Genomic DNA, 18,006 nt, shown 5'->3' on the forward strand with positions numbered 1-18,006 from the left:
TGCTTACATCATTGTACTTCCTTTCTTGTTTCTGGGTTATTTCACATTTTGGGTGGTCTATACACCTATGTTCTTGTGCTGTCTGTCTCCACTGATGTATTTACCCAGTCTCTACTCATCTAAGGTGGTACTTATGATAGCTTGGGTTGAGGCTCCTGGGAACTCTGCATGCTCCACTTGCAGAGAAGCAGCTTTGCTTCTCTTGACCTCACTAGGGATTCAGTTTTTATGTATATGAACAATTTGCCTAATCAAGTCACAACTAGACAAGAAATTGACTCTTTTTCTTAATAACCTCAGAATTACACTTGGCACAAATGCTGTGGGCATTCTGAGGATGATCTCCACTTCCATCAGTGGGTCTGGATTTTTCCTTCAGCTCCCACACTAAGGCTTCTGCATGTACACCCCTTTCAGGAATCCAGACAAGAAGCAAGATCCATACAGTGTAACATCCTCTTATTTCTCCAAAAATCTCCAGAGGAAACTAGTATGATTCCAAACTAACAATACACTCAAAACTTGATACTATTACAAAGATTTCTTAACTAAGAAAAATACAATTAATTCTTATGCACAATAAGGTAAAATTATTTCTATCCAGGAGGAAAAGCGACTGTGTTAGAATATCAGTAAATTTTATATATAACTGTGACTTCTTTTCGGCTTTTCTTTGACAATTTGTCTACCTAAAACTTCATCTTTTGAATTCTGTTTTGAATGAGTTTTAACTTCTCACTGTTTCCTGTGTTAGTTTTTGAGATAAATTAAATCTTTGACATGTTTATTCATAACCTTTTGAGAACTATACTTTAATAACAGATACATACTATGTAATGATAATGGAAATAAATTATGCACACTTATCCCCACCTAAGGGACCTAATTGGTTCCAGAAAACTTTACCTATATAGTTGCTTAACAAATAAAGGGAATGCATTCTGAAAAATGCATCATTAAGTAATTTTTGTCTGTGCAAGTATTATAGAAAGTCGTTACACAAACCTGGATAATATAGATCAATCATTTGATGTAGACTCTTGATGTAATAAAGAGACAAAATAAACACAAGATATATGAGGCTATTGGTGTAGCATGGCATATTGATTTACAATAAATATTTTTTAATAAGTAGAAGCAAAACACTAAAATAACGATTATGGGTATAGTATAATACATATATTAAGCAGCTACATGCTCACTTATTATCAAGTATTATATGTATTATATATTATGCAAAATTGATATGCTTTCACAAAACTGTTGGATCAGTAGTTCTGTTTATACCAGCAGCACCACAAACACGTAGGTAATATGTTTCGCTACAAGGTAATGATAGTCACCATGTTACTACATCATAGGAATATTTAAACTCCTTTATCATTTTAGGACCACTGCTGTTATGCTATTCATAATAGAATGGAACATCATTATGTGGTGCTTGATTATAAGTGAAAAACATGAAGCTAAAAATTATGAATATTTATATTGATTTTAATGGAAAAATGGAAAATTCTATATTAAATCAATATATACAATGTTTACAAATGAAGTGTCCATTGAATTATGCAAAAAATATGTAATATTTGATATAACTAAATGTGGCTTATAAATGAATTATAATTAGTGAAAGTTTACTGTTCTCACTCAGAAGAAGGTTGATTTGGGGTTATTGGTGAAATTGATGGAGAAGTAATGAAAGAGAATAACTCTTTTGAAGATGCCTCTTTACACTTTTGAAGGAGCATGTTTATCTTTCACTCAAATTGCAGTTAGAAATGAGGGATGGAACAGAAAAACACCTTTAGGGAAAAATAAAAGCTACACACAAGAATTCTTTGAAAAATGTGGAAATAGTCCACACATTCACAACCCTGACAAATCCTAGAAAACATTGACTTTTCATCACTTTCGTTTGGCATAGAATTCAAAGAAAAACCTCTTTGGTTCATTCAAACAGTGCACAAATTCAATTTTGTTCGTTGTTATATTTGCTAATGAGAATTTATGTTGAGTAAATTGGTGAGTGCCTCTCTACTTGAAACCAACATGTTAAAATATAACTTCCTTCAGAATATCTGTGTAGTATATTTGAAGGGTAAATAATGTATTATTCTAAAACACAAGTCCTTATCTCAAGTCATGTATGTTTTGCAGAATCATTCTGACAAAAAAATTAAAAGTAAACAGTCGTGTGAGACAGGTCTACGGAAATCAAATAAGCCTCACTGTAGATACTGATATAGACGCAGAAATGGATGTAGATATAATAATACTGGATTTTAGTATATTATTTCTTTCAACATGTTGGATATCTTTGCCTTGAAAACTTCAATGAAGTACTTGAGTATTTTTGTTCAGTGCAGCACATAGTTTTATCTGGAAGATAATCTGAACTAAGATGAATTAAGATTGACTTGTGCAGAACGGTGGAGAACAGACAGACTTACAATAAAAGCCCTTACAATAAAGCCCTCCCAAATTATTTGTTTCCAAACTGCTTTAAATATCTTTTTATGGTCAAGGTAACCTTCAAAAGGTTGAAAAAGTGAGTGAAAATGAAATGCTAGGGAAGGTCATGGCTACATAGGGCTCAGAAGTTGAGCTCAACCAAAAGTGATCAGAGAATATGAGACAACTTTATTGGGGTTTATTCTTGACATTGTTTATGAAATCATTTTATTTGGGGGGGTTGATTAAAATTATCCCCACATTTGGGTGATGTTGTGCTTCCTGGTGGTAAGGGACAGATGGTGGATATGTCATATCTATACATATCTGTGCTGCATCTACTCCACAGCACCCCTTTACTCTTCATTTCTGTGTCCTACACCTCTTGCTTTGACACATCATTTCTATTTATCTCTACGAAAAGGTTCTCTAAGTGCTTATTTGCTTTTCACCTTCCTGTTGAAATCATTTCCATTTTCATTTCATGTCTACCTATGTGATTACCATGGTTGCAGGATGATGAATTGAATACATGTTACAGTCCATCTCCCTTATGTTCCTGGTCCTTCTAAATAATTTAAACTTGTAATAAATTTCGAATCACAGTGCAAATCACAATGAAAAAGACTCATCAGCTCACAAGCTATGAGAAATTCTTATAAATTCAAAACAGTTGAGAGAGAATTGCAGAAGAAAATCACTATTCCAAATACCTGAAGGAGATTGTCTTAGTCCATTTAGTGTTACTGTCACAAAATACCTGTTGCTCAGTGAATTATTTTTTAAATAAAGGGTTTATGTGGCTCATAGTGCTAGAGGCCCAAGAGCAAGGTTCTAACATCTGTATGGTATATGGTAAGGGCCTTATAGTGAATGATATCACACAATCAGAGCTTATGCAAGAGGGGCAGGTGAGCATATGCTGAAGAGGCTGAACTTTTGGAGTGCTCTTGCTTCATAATCAACTACTCTCTTAATAACTAATCCATTCTCTTGAAACCTAAATCACTTCCACCAGATAGGATTTCATCCCTTCTAAAGGTAGTGCCTCCATGACCTAATTACCTCCCTATAGTCTGCACCTCTTAAAAGTTATACCATTTCTCAATATGTTTACATGAAGGACCAAACTTTCAGCACTTGAAACACTGGGGGATAAACCATATTCCAACCATAGCAGAGATTATTTTTGCAAAAACCCAATAGTGGATTCCTGAAAGATATTTTTTGCAGTGACTGGGAGCTGAGAGAGAGTTCAGGAACTACACCAGACTACTTTGGTGAATGCACCCCTGCAGGAGTAACCAAGCAGTACTATCCTTGCACATGAACACTGAATTCAGTGTAGTATAGAAGCAGTTGTGAGACAGTATAGAAACAGAGCTTGATTTAGATACTCAGGATCTAAAACTAATTTTTTAAAAAATTAATCTGCCACACATATACTTTACCTGTGTACTGCATACTGGATTCATGTTTCTTACATGGCATAAGGAGATCAGTTCTAATTAACTCCTCATCCCCAAACAAAGCAAATACAAGTTAAATACAATAAAGAGAAAACCAAATGAGCAAAGCAATAAAGAGGGATAAACTCTCACTTTTGACTCTAGGTTTCAAATCTCACTATGGTAGAATAAAGAAGATTTAAAGCTTAATATTTCTTTATGTTTTGAAATGTTTATTATATTTACTATTACCAGTTACAGTGATATAGAAGGTACGAATCTTTTCCCACTTAAATGTTGGTTACTCCAAAAAACCATTTGAAATAAATGTAATTCAATTCTCATTGAGATATATCTGAGGGTCAGAGTAAGCAGTATTTGGAGTTGGAATTAATCAACTCTTGTCCTCTGACCCCCAACTATCAGGTATCTTTCCGAGATAGGTTACTTTCATTGAGATGAATCTGAAAGTCTGTGTAACTAATCTGAGGAGTTGATCAACAGTTTCTCCTGCTCCCAAACAATCTTCATGACTTCAATAAATTTCTCAGTGTGCTTTGGCAAACAAAGTTAATTCTTTTCTAACGTGTTCTACAAACTTCTGAAGTGCTATGAAATGCTTATTGTAGACACTTTAAACAGATGTATAGAATTATGATAAATCAGTAATGTGGACGACTGACATAATGGATCTAACAACAGTGACAGGCAAATGCATACAAGAAAATAGACCTTTCACATCTAACTGGCTCATTTAGGTGATGCTGCACAACTCCACAACATTCATCAGAGAAGAGGGAGCAGGCATTAGTCTTAGAGGTAAGTTCTTTAATTGATGAATAAATAAACTGTAATTTAGAGTAATTAAGTGATATATGAAGTTTCACAGTCATTTAGAGGTGAAGGAAGACTAAAACCAAGATTTCCTAACCCTCAATCCTGTGTTCACTCACTACATTGCACTAAATAACTACAGGAAGGTGATTGATGAACTACAATTATTTAATCCAATCTCCCTTTGTCTGAAATCTCCAATTCAATATTTTATTCAAGCCAACTACAAACCAATGAAGCAAACCAAAACTTAAAAATATTGAAGGGAATTACTATTCAATCCATTGTACAGTTAATAAACATTTCAAGAAAATATAGTATGTATTTCTAAGTAATTCTTCCTCTCCAAAACACATGAATTCTGGGTACTATACTTTCTATTTAATAGGACAAATTGTGACAAGCAGATAAGCATGCACAGAATTTTCTGAAGTGTCTATTGAGGAAGTTCAGCTACTACCGAATCAATGCACCATTAGCTAGGAGTTCTATGTATCTAAGAATTTGGAGGGTAGGGAAAATGGTGCAACAAAACACAAGAGGGAATCCAAGGTGGAGGAGGAGTAAAATTACACAGGTACTGAAAGAAGTGGTAGAATTTTACTTTCTTTAAAATTCTCTCAGGATCGGCCATGTAAATCACAGTTAGCAATTACCTTAGGCATGTCTGGTGCTCCTACTCAATAGTAAGAGGTGATCTCTATTCTCCCTAGCAGATGTATTTGATGTTAGTTTTGTGAATCTATAGGTGACTGAATTCACGGGCAGTCTGGTTTCACTACCAGGACTGGGAGTTAAGGCTGTTTCCATCAACCTGACTTTACATTTGTTCTGGAAAATTCTTCCCAGAAAGAGTGTAAATCGGTAAACAATATCTTTGTTTGTTTCAAGTAGATTCAACCACTTTCATTCTAGGATAATAATTTGCCTCCTTTTTAGGACAAGAATTTGCTCAAATGCACAGAGATCACTTGTCTATAAACAAGGAACCAGGATATTTTTTTTCTAAGAACCTCAACTTGTTTGTTCCCCAATTCTGGACTATTTTATTAAAATCTGTGCCCAATCCCTATCACACTCAGGGATGGAATACTTGCCTTTATACAGAGAAGCCTTAAGTCCCATAAATATCCTATCTTCATTCTTTAATTCACTACTAAATCTCTTTTAAGGTGGAACCATTCCTTCCTGTAATAAGTTAGTAAACTTGGCCTCTCTTGATCAGTGGGATACTTTGATGTCTCTTTAGAGAGTTGACAGCTGACACTATCAATAGCAGAGCTTACGTCTTTCCTTCCTTCCTTCCTTCCTTCCTTCCTTCCTTCCTTCCTTCCTTCCTTCCTTCCTTCTCTTTCCCTGGTACTAGGGATTTAACTGAGGGGCATTCTCCCACTGAATTATATCTTCAGCCACCCCTCCACCCCACCCCACCCCTGCAATCTTTTTTTTTGAGATTCAGTCTTGCTCAATTACCAAGGCTGGCCTTGCACTTGCAATCCTCCTGCTTCAACCTCCAGAACTGCTGGATTACAATTGCGTCCCAGTGTATTGGCTGTGAAGAGTTTTCAATACAGAAGTTAAAACTACTGTATTATTTACAAGCTGTATATGTCCTAAAGTTCCTGATAAGATTTTTACTTTACCGCATGTCACTTATTTGTGAGACAAATTAATACATAAAGTATTCGTTTGCATCAGAATAATCTTCACCAGCATTTTCTGCCCTTCTTTCCAATGACCACTCCATAGAGACCAGTAAACTGAAGCTGCTGGATTCTAGGCCTTTGCTGAACTTCCCTGAGGCTGGGCAGTTTGCCTGGCCCTCTCCTCCTTCATTCACTACTCTGCCTAGGATTAACCCCCTCCCCAGATCCAGTGGAAGCCTCATTATCCTTCAGAGTCTCCTTTCCTCTTCTTGGAAGCACAAGAGGTCCTGCTGACATTACAAAAGAAGATGGAGCTCTGCAAAGCCCTGCACTGCATGACCAAGCTGTGAGCTACTGATTTCTCCTTGAAGTGACCTCCTCAGGGTGGGGGAGGGGGAGGGGTACTGCTGCAAAGCAATGTAAGCAATATCACCATCCCTAGTTCTAAATGTGAAATGTGTGTGAAGGAAAATAACCTCTCTCCCTAGCAACTTCCCTAAACCTACAACGTGTTCACCCAGCACTGTACTTTGAGACCAAGAGGGAAAATGAGAGCACATCTCTAATCATCAGGCTCTTTTTTTTTTTTTTTTTTTTTTTTTTTGCTTCAAAACTCTCCATTCCTCAGGATTTTTTTTAATTAAAATATTTTTTATTTTTCCAGACTGCATTTTGATTCATGGTATACAAATGAGGTACAACTTTTCATTTCTATGATTGTACACAATGTAGATTCTCACCATTCATTTAATCATACATATACATAGGGTAATACTGTCTGTTTCATTCTACTATCTTTTCATCCCCCACCCCTCCCACTTCATTTTCCTCTACACCATCCAAATTTTCTTCATTCTTCTCTCCCCTCCATCACCCCCCATTATATATTGTCATGCACTTATCAGAGAAAACATTCAGCCTTTGGTATTTTGGGCTTGGCCTGTTTCACTTAGCATGATATTTTCCAACTTCATCCATTTACCAGCAAATGCCATAATTTTATTCTTCCTTATGGCCCAGTAATATTCCATTGTGTATATATACCACAGTTTCTTTATCCATATACCAATTGAAGGACATCTAGATTGGTTCTACAACCTAGCTATTGTGAATTGAGCTGCTATGAACATTGATGTGGCTGCATCACTGTAGTATGCTGATTTTAAGTCCTTTGGGTATAAACTGAAGAGTGGGATAGCCATCAGGTTCTTCTTATTTTGTCTCCCCTCTTCCCACATCCAACAGGGTCAGAAGAGGCTGACTCAAGTTGATTCTCTGGATATGCAAACTGTACCACTGTACAGGGCCACATACTTGACTTAATTCTGTTTTGTGACCATCTTGAAATTCTTGACTTTTTTTGAACAAAGAATTCCTGCATTTTCGTTTTGTACTCAGCTCTTTAAGTTACAGACCCAAGGTGGACTTATTCCTCTTTATCTAGAATTCTAGACAACATGCCCCCTACACAGAGCTCTATAATCCAACATTAAATATAAAAGAATGAATTATTCAAAATCATTTCTTGAAAATCTGAAAATTTCTTGCTGTAAAATATGGTGAAGAAACAAAAATCCATATTTGGATGAGGAAATTGGAACAACTTTACACTTTGAATACTGTTTCTAATCATCTTTACCTCTACTCTAGCTGATCTAAAGCAAAAGAATTCTTTAGCTGTGTAAGGAGAATGTCATCTACACAGAAAGTATTAGTATGGTTTTCCTTTCATATTTTCACTTTAAAATAAAATAATTGGGTTATATATTGACAATAAAAATGACAAACCATCATCTCTTTGAACAAATACTTTTGGACTAATAAAAAAAAGATAAATGCCAAGGCAGAAAAAAATCACACATATACAAATAATCCAAAAACATGTAAAGTAGTAGTCAAACTTGATAAAATGAATGCAAATTAATGCAAGAAAGTATTTCATTTGACCAGCAGTTTTAAAGTAATCTTAAGATACATAAGAAATACAATCGATCAACAAATATAAGAAAAAATGTGCAACATCTTTAGCAATTAGAGAAATGCAAATCAAAGCTAGGATTTCATCTCATCCCAATCAGAATGGCAATTATCAAGAATACAAGAAACAATAAATGTTGGCAAGGATATGCAGGAAAGATACACTCATACATTGCTGGTAGGAATGCAAATTGGTACAACCATTATAGAAAGCAGTATGGACATTGCTCAGTAAACTTGGAATGGAACCACCATTTGACCCAGCTATCCCACTATTCAGTTTATACCCAAAGTACTTAAACTCAGCATACTACTGTGATACAGTCACATCAATGTTTATAGCAGCTCAACTCACAATAGCTAAACTATGGAAACAAACTACATGTCCTTCAACAGATGAAAAGATAAAGAAAAAAAAAATATATATATATCACATACACACATATATATTCATACACACACATGATGGAATATTACTCAGCTTTAAAGAAGGATGAAATTTTGGCATTTGCTGGCAAATGAATGGAGTTGGAGAGTATCATACTAAGTTAAATAAGCCAAACCCAAAAAACCAAAAGTGGAATGTTTTATCTGATATGTGGATGTTAATTCACAATAAGGGGGTTAGTGCTTGGGAAGAATAGAGTTACTTTATATTAGGTAGCAGGGAGTGAAGGGAGAGGAAGGGGTATGGGGGTAGGAAGGATAGTAGAGTGAAACAGACATTATTACCTCATGTACCTATATGATTGCATGACTGATATGAACCTACAACAGGTATAATCAGAGAAATGAGAAATTATACTCCATTTATGTATGACTTATCAAAATGCATAAATACACTACTCTCATGTATAACTAATTAGAACAAATATAAAATTTAAAAAATAAAATTTAAAAAAAGAAATAATGATGGGGGACTAGAGTTGTAGCTCAGTGATAGAGCATTTGCCTAGCATGTGTGAGACACAGGATTAGACCCTCAGTACCACATAAAAATAAAGGTATTGTGTCCATATATAACAAAAAAAAAAGAAAGAAAGAAATAATGATGGGTATTGCCTAAAACTTTTATAAAAAAAAATTCACAGCAAGGTCATTTGTAGTGCAGGTATTTGTGACCTGGTGAAATAATCACAGATATAGCAAAATTTATATGTAAAGATGTTCATTGCACCTCTTCTCTTGCTTTTCTCTCCTACACACTTGCTTACTTTCTCTTCCTCGCTTTTCCACTCTCTCTAGTGCATGCCCTTTCTCTTTCCCTTTCTTTTCCTCTCATTTTATCTCTTACCCTGCAGGGAGACACTCTGTTTGCTTAATAAACTCCCGTATGTGATTTCCCGTGTCCAGCGTGGTTTTCATGGGATTCCTTATATTGGTGCCGTGACTCAGATGGGTTCTTCCACTGTCTCTTAAGCAAGTGGAACCCCATCTGAGCCCCAGTGCCCCCTGGACACAGCCTCACCTTCCATTCTGCCCATACATTCTGCTCTGCATCCATCACCGGACTTCAGATTGGTGAGTCCTCTAGGTGGGTTTGGGGTGAGGGTACCCCCAGCCACAACTTTTATAGTTATGGCTGGCCCCTTAGTCAGTCTTATCTGCCAGGTGGATTCCTGATTTTATTGTGGACATTCTCTCTCAGGGTTGAGGCTCATCTTGCACTTGCACTCGCACTTGCAAACCCTGATGTCAGGTCCTCAACCCTTCTCTGCTTTTGCCTGGCCCCACATTGATTTTTGTGTGACGACACCATCTATGTGCTAACTTCTCGTCTCCAGTCAACTACTCTGGCCTCGGGATGCCCTGGCCACAGACTCGTCTGTATCAGTCTCCACCATGGAATCTGGATCCTCCAATCTGGCAGATTCAACCCTGGGAACCCTTTGCCTGACCCCTGGCTTAAAGTCATCAAAATTCGTTTGTGTAATGGCACACAGCTTCTGTGAGCGAGCGGGCAGATGGAAAGGGATTCCTTATCTTCAAGTCTCTTCTTTCTTGCGCTTCTATGATCTTCCTGCAAATTTGAAAGCCTCCTTCTTCTCCCCCTCTTAATCCCTCCTCCTCCTCCAACTTCAACTCAGCTGCTTCTGCTTCCATTACCCGGCCCAGCCCACCTAGTCCTCCTGCTATGAGGTCCCACATATGCCGGTGTGGACGGAATAACCAGCCCAACCATCAGTGGCATGTCCCAGTAAGGAGTATGATATAGCAGCTCCATTCCCCACAAGTAGTGGGAGATTGTTTCACAATTTTCTGCATTCAAACCTGAATTGATTACTAACCAGGAAAGAGGGTTAAAATGCCCTAGGCATCAAGTTTCTGCTAGAACCTGTTTGCTGCTTTCAGATCTCAGTCAAGGCTTACATTGAAATGTAAATGGAGGAAGGCACAGTGGGAGACCAGTCTCAAACCCAAGAAAAGGAAAAAAGTGTCCATTTAAAATTTCTTCTGGGCTGCAACATAGATCACTTTATATCTCCTCATCTTTTCTTTCTGCCCTTCTCTCTCATTTTCTCATGCTATAATTAATGGCCATTATCATTTTTCTTCTAGGACTTTTGTTTTTCTTAAATATATTTTTGAACTCACAATTTTGATCCTACATACCTAGGTTAATTATTTTTGATCAGTTCTTTTTATCCAACTCTAGTGCTATTTTTAAACATCTGTTACATTGCAATGGAGATAAGCATTACAAGGCCTTTGTGCTGGTGTTAAATATAAGCACGCGTAAAAATTAAAATAAAAAAAAAATGGACCCAAATACTTTTAATTCATGTGATTTAAAAAGGTTCAATTTAAATTGGGTAAACTAATAGAAGTAAAATATCTTTAAAATTAACTCACAAGTCTGTAGGTGGTCAAACTAATAAAATGTTGATGTTTATAAAATGTCTAACATCAATTTTTCTAGGACTTTTCTTCAACAGGAAAGAGACAGCAAATACTTTTGGTACACTTGTCTGATACCTTGGTTTTTTTACAATAAGATGAGTGAATTAGAGTTGACATGTATGGGGTTACTCAAACATGTTTGTTAGAGACATCTGATTAATTTACAAAGTTATTCCATGGAGTAACATACTTAAAAACATTATTCTTTTTATATTAAATGTGTTCATATTCCAGGTATACAAGCCTTTAAAGCAGAAAATTTATCAAGCTGTTATTCTCCAAATTAAACTCATCTGTAATGGTAAACCTATCATTTAATGTTCTATTATAGGACCTGTCATCAATAGGGTATATGTAAAATTTGTTAAATGTATATAATGAATAACTCAGCCAAAATTCAAGATAGCTATTGCACAAATTGAACACTGTAGATTAACTTGAAATAAATAGTAAGCCATCACCTATAGGACAGATAATGTAGACGCCAATTAGATAAATGGGGGTAAATAACCGTAAAGTTATAGACATTGAAGTTAAAGCCCAGTACTCTTAATTTATGACTGGTGAGACTGACTTGCTTGATGGTTAAGATCAGACTTAGAGATTGAGATTAAATACACAGATTAAGAAAAGGCCATATTTGGGTCTTGCCCTCAAAGTAGCCTGAACCCAGGGAACAAGAGGAGTTCTCTAAGGAGCTTTGCAACTCTGGGTGGGTCACATAATCGCCTGATCAAGGAGATTGATTGAGGCCACTAGAGAATGAAAAGCCACTCAGTGCACCTGCTGCAGAGGAGGGTCATGGAAAAAGGGAGACACCCCTAATGCTTCCAAAGTAAGCCACCTCATCGAGGAGACCCTGCCTAACCAATGGCACTGATGGAGCTAAGAAGTTGCTCTTAAGTTCTCTATGAGTGACCCCCATGGGAACTCAGCTGACTCTTTAACAGACAGATACAGGTCACTTTGACCAGCTTGGTCTTAAACACCTAGCAAAACAGTTAAAACCAAAATGTAGCCATTCTTGCGCATTTAAAAGAAATAATAGTTAAATGTAACTTAAGAAGTACACTTGTGTTAGTCCACTAGAATAAAGACTAAAAGCTACAAAAGAGAGATTCTTAGGCAAACGTGCCTGATAACTATCAAGAGAAACTGCCAGAGTCAGAAGTTTTTAGCCAGTTTAAGGCCTACAGACACAGGTAGGCTTATGTTTGCTAGTATCTCTACTAAATGTTGTGTTTACATTCCTGATAACCTAGACAATGTTGAAGTTCCCAAATAAAGTCCTTGTCCTCTCCAACCTTTGCTAGTCCTTGTTATGGGAACAACTTCTCAGTTCTTTCACCCCCTGGTGAGGAATTATTGACTTTTGTCATCTTTATGATATTCATTGACATGTTCCAACTTCTGCAACATTTATATTGTATTAATCTCATGTCAGTACTCAGGTCTTTTTGTTCTTCTCTCATAGAAGCACCCACCCCCAGATGACTTTACAACCTGCTCTTCCCAACCAGACTTCTACCATGGACCCCTTGATTAACCCAATTTCTAAAAAGGGAACTCCAAACTGCTTGCCCCACGCTGCCCCCTTCCAGCTCGAAGAAGCCAGAACATTCATTGCCCCCCTTTCCCTACAGCAGTAAAGGAGTTCCTAAAATTAGAGGGGTGAATGAAGTCAGAATTGGGGACAGGCAGTTAGTGTAGAAACAGGGGATCAGTCAAATTGAGGAAATGAAGTCCATGAAAACCATCTGCCTCTGGAAGTTGAAGACTGCCCCTGGGAGAATGGACTTTTTACATCTCACCTGCAAAACCAGCCCCAGTTACTTAGGCAGGAAGGAGAGAGAAGGCTTTGGAAAGAACTGGAAAGAACTGGAGAACAAAAGATTTTCTTATAAAAACAGAAACGGGAGAATCTAATGTACAAAACTGTTCTTCCCACCCTTTCCATTGCAACCATTTCCCCGCCTCCCAACTACTATCATTCTGTGAACAGCTTAGCTAGCTGTTGGTTCATCAGTCAGCTTGTAAGTATCCTTCTCCGTTATTGGTCCCCTGTTAGCCTGGCAGAATTCAATTGCTTCAGGGAGCTACTCCGCTATCTCTTCTCTTGCTTTTCTCTCCTACACACTTGCTTACTTTCACTTCCTCGCTTTTCCACTTTCTTTAGCGCATGCCCTTTCTCTTTCCTTTCTCTTTTCCTCTCATTTTCTCTCTTACCCTTCAGGAAGACACTCTATTTGCTTAATAAACCCTCTTATGTGGAAAAAAAAAAAAAAAAAAAGATGTTCCTTGCAGTATTTTCATACGAAAGTTTCTTTCTTTGTATATAAGACTTTAAAAATATGCATGCATTCTGCGTATCAGCAAAATAAAAAGCAACTTAAATGAAATAAAGACATTTCTATTCTGTGAGAACTAGAAATATCATAAATCTCTAATAAAACCTTGTCAAGCCAGAAGCAATGGCTCATGCCTGTGATCCCAACAGCTCCAGAGACTGAGGTAGGAGGATTGCAAGTTCAAAGCCAGCATCATCAACTTGGCCAGGTCCTAAGTAACTTAACAAGAACCTGTCTCAAAATAAAAAATTAAAAGAATTGGGGATGTGGCTCAGTGGTTAAGTGCCTCTGGGTTCAATCCCTAGTACCAATAACATAAAGTAATAAAACCTTGTCCAGTTGCAATTTCAGTGAAATATTTCTAGGTATCAGGCTTTATATCATACTTTGTTTCTGTTTTAAGAATGATAAATTTATTTATTATGATCTATGTTTTTTCACTCATATTTTTCACACACTAGAGTAAGTATAAAATTCAATAAATTCTTCAATTAATTGTACAAACTTTCTGAAACAAAACTCAGATAGCCAGTGTGTTTGTACATTATATGATTTACCTGCATTCAAGATTCAGTTCAGCATATAAGTTGATTTAAAAGTGGGAGTGCAGAGTTTATGAGAGTCTGGATTTTTAAGAGTCAAACATTTTATCAAGGATCATGAATACAAAAAGCAAAAAATCAAAAACATAGTACCCAGCATAATTTTTAAAATATAAGAATTATAACTATTTCAGTCTTTCTTTTGTTTACTGGAACAGCTATTCCTAAGTGGAAAAATTCCAGTTCATGTGCTTTCTGGGTAATCTACACAATCTTGACAGTTTTAGGAGTTAGTGAACAGTGATTCCAACGAAGTCCAGGTCTAGAGGCTCATGATCATGGAGGAGACAGTGTTTCTGTTGACACCATGTTCCACAACTTTCCTTAATTGCTCTCAGCAATAGGAGCAAACTCAGTTTGTAACACAGTTGGCATTTTTAAAGATTATTTTTAAGTTGTAGATGGACACAATTCCTCTACTGATTTATTTATTGTATGTGGTGCTGAGGATTGAACCTAGTGTCTCACACGTGGTAGGCAAGTGCTCTACCACTGAGCAACAACCCCAGCCCCCAGAGCTGGTATTCTTATGATTTAGTGAGTAGTGCCACTCAAGGCAAATTTTTCTCCTGGGCTTGGTGAAATAAATGTATAATACTATGTATTAACAGCATACAATTGTAAGTCTTAGACACAGATAAGAAGTCAAATAATAAATATTTAGAAAATTACTGAAATTTCTTCTTGGTCTCTTAATTTCTAGGACTTTAACATTAAATATTAAGCCTTTGTGTATTTTCTTGGCAATTTCTGTTATACATGTCATCAATTTGCTGCAAATATTTATTTTTCTCCTGTCTGATGCCATCTCCTTAAGGGTAGAGAATATTTTTCAATTATTTTATTTATTAACAAATAGACATCAAAAAATAGCAAGAGGGAAATACTATGTGTTCAGTTAATAGGTATTCAGTACAGGAATAAATAAGCAACTGGATTTTTAGTAAATGAGTGATTGAGCTCCAACCTGGGAATTTCTGGGAATCTGCCTAATATCAAGTTCTATAGCCCAAGTTTTGCTGTGATCTAATGAATTTGTCATTATTAGCCCTAGTACTCCATATACTCAGTTTCCATCCTAACAAACTACCCTTGGGTGTTTCTTCCTTCTCAAAATGAACCATACATTTTCAGATGTACTCCTAGGGCTTATTAAAGAATATATTACAGGGCTGGGGTTGTGGTTCAGCAGTACAGCACTTGCCTAGCATGTGTGAGGTACTGGGTTCAATTCTCATCACTGCATATAAATAAATAAATAAAATTAAAGGTCCATTGAAAACTAAAAAAGATAAAAATAGAAATAAAAATAAAAAAGAATATATTACAAAATATATTTTGTTTATTAACATTGTTTTAGTGTTATTGTTTAATAATATTGAGTTACTTGGAAATATACAGAAGGAAAGCATTTCCTCTACCCTGTTAGAGTTTGTGCTTGGAACACAAGCACAATGTTGGCAAAAGATAGATTAAAAAGAGAAGCATACAAGTTGCATTTTATAATAATATTTGTATTTGTACAAAGTCTTCCAAAAAAAAAAAAGTAAAAAGACCAAATAAACAATTAAATTTGGAAGCTTATGTATCATTTTAGCAAAGTGCAATAAATTGTTGGAAAATAACAGGAAACATATGGCCAATAAGGCTAGATTAATAAGGTTTGTTACTGCAGACTCAACTCAGTGCTGTCTCTAAAGCTTCCTGATGTGAGAGAGGGGAACATCTTTACAAATGGAAATTTATGTTACCTTTACAAAGGGAAACTTATGCCCTCCTTTGTGCAGAAAATGTAGGGAAGAGGTTTTTCCTGTGTCTGTTTTTTGTCAAGTAACTTTGGCTCTGAGTAATCCTATGCCAAAGTGGAACATTTTGGGATGGCATATTTTCATCCACTTAGTTTCTATCATCTAAAACTTTACAGAAAGTTCAACATAATAAAATTGAGTTACTAGCTATGGAGAGAGGAGTCTGGCTGGTACCTGAGTGGTAGAAATCTGCAAAGAGAGAGAAAAACATAAATTATAACTAGAAGAAATAAGCAAGAAAACAAAACCCAGTTAAGCACACATCCTCATATTCCATTAAACAATTTTTCCAATCCTGGAATTAGCCCCCCGAAATGACTAAATTTCATGTATTTGTAGGAGAACAATAATTATTTCTTTTAAAAGGTGTAAATTACATACTCATTGTCCCAACATCATTTTTCACCAAGGATCGCACAAGCTCCTTCTTCATGGGCAGGCAGTGTATCCAGAAGTATAGCAAAGGTGAAATTTTTAACTTCCAATTGGGGTGCTTCCAATTTGCACAATGGCATTGAATTCTTATGTATCATCATGGAGAGATATAGAACTACCTTTTCCAAATCATAAGTTCCAAAACTTGGGGAAAAATATCATCATTATTGAAAAGAAGTTGGGAGTTACAATTTTTAAGCAAGTTCCTCTTCTGGTATGTTTATGTGATGCTACCTTGTAAACAAGCCTGAATTTGTAATCTGGCTGGCATTTAAGGTAGAGTACCAGGTATTCAAGTTAACTTCATCCTTAGAATTTAGGTAGAAATCTTTGTTACCTCATAATATAAAAAGTTCACAGACAAGTTTAGAATGGAACCTACAACCCACCAAATTAAGTTTTGGTGTGTTTTTGAATCTGTCATATTGTCTACTATCTACCTTTATTTTTTATATACCCCAGTAAGCCTATAAAAGCAAAGCTGTTTCCAAAATAACTCATACAAGAAACCTGCAGTCTGCCATTTTTAAGGCTTGCTTTTGTCCCAAGTTTTCATCTACCTACATATTATTTATGGTGTTAGGCATCCTAATTGAGAAAATGACTAAGCTATTCATACAACAGTGGTTGGTAAGTTGTACAACCAGAACATTTGGTAACTTGACAAATGTTTGTGCCCTAAGAATTATTGCCGAAGTCACTATGACTTCTGTTAGAGGCATAAAGATGGCACCTTTGGAAACAAATCACAGTAATTACAATATTGCTTTGAGGTACCACCTAGGAAGGACCTAGCACTATTGATACCGCTATTTACTGGTGACGAGTTCTGCTTCCACAGGTGTTCAAGTTTGAACACTAGAGAAGCACGTCACGGCAAGCATATTAAGCAGGTTTTATTTAAAAGTAGTAATAACACAGACTTCTCCTGGGAGGGAGAAGTGGGTCATGGCTGATGTTCTAGAATCCCAAGAAGTGAGCACACCCTACATCTTTTATAGGTTTAGGTCTCTTTTGTTCTCCAGTTCTCTCCCGCCTTATCTCTCCTTCCTGCCTACATGACTAGGCCCAGGAGTTGCTGGTGACATAGCAAAAAGGTGAGCAGCAGATGGAGGGGGAGTGATTCAGCCAGGTAAGGGCCCAGGGGGTGTTAATTAACCCTTGCCTGTAGCCCCTGACAAGCACAGGTAAATTTGGTAATCAATGAGCTCTGGAGATCCTTGACATTCCATTCTTCCAGGAGCCATCTCCAACTTCCAGAGGCAGATAGCTTTTATGGCTTCCATTTCCTTGATTTGACCTGATCCCCTATTTCTAACTAACTGCCTGTCCCCAATTCTGACTTCACTATGTGTGCTTGCAATGAAAAAGGGGAAATTCTCCTCAAAGTATATTACCTGAGCAGGGGAAAGTTCTTGGGCTTCCATGGAGGTTTTTCTGGGCTCAATTACTTCACCCAAAGGAAAAGAAGTTTGATGTTACTTCTCTGGTCATATATATATGCTCTTCTCTCCCATTCATCTATCCTCTGTAGTTCATCCTGTGGATGCTCCAAT

This window comes from Sciurus carolinensis, chromosome 3, assembly GCF_902686445.1.
Source record: "Sciurus carolinensis chromosome 3, mSciCar1.2, whole genome shotgun sequence".
Taxonomy (NCBI): domain Eukaryota; kingdom Metazoa; phylum Chordata; class Mammalia; order Rodentia; family Sciuridae; genus Sciurus; species Sciurus carolinensis.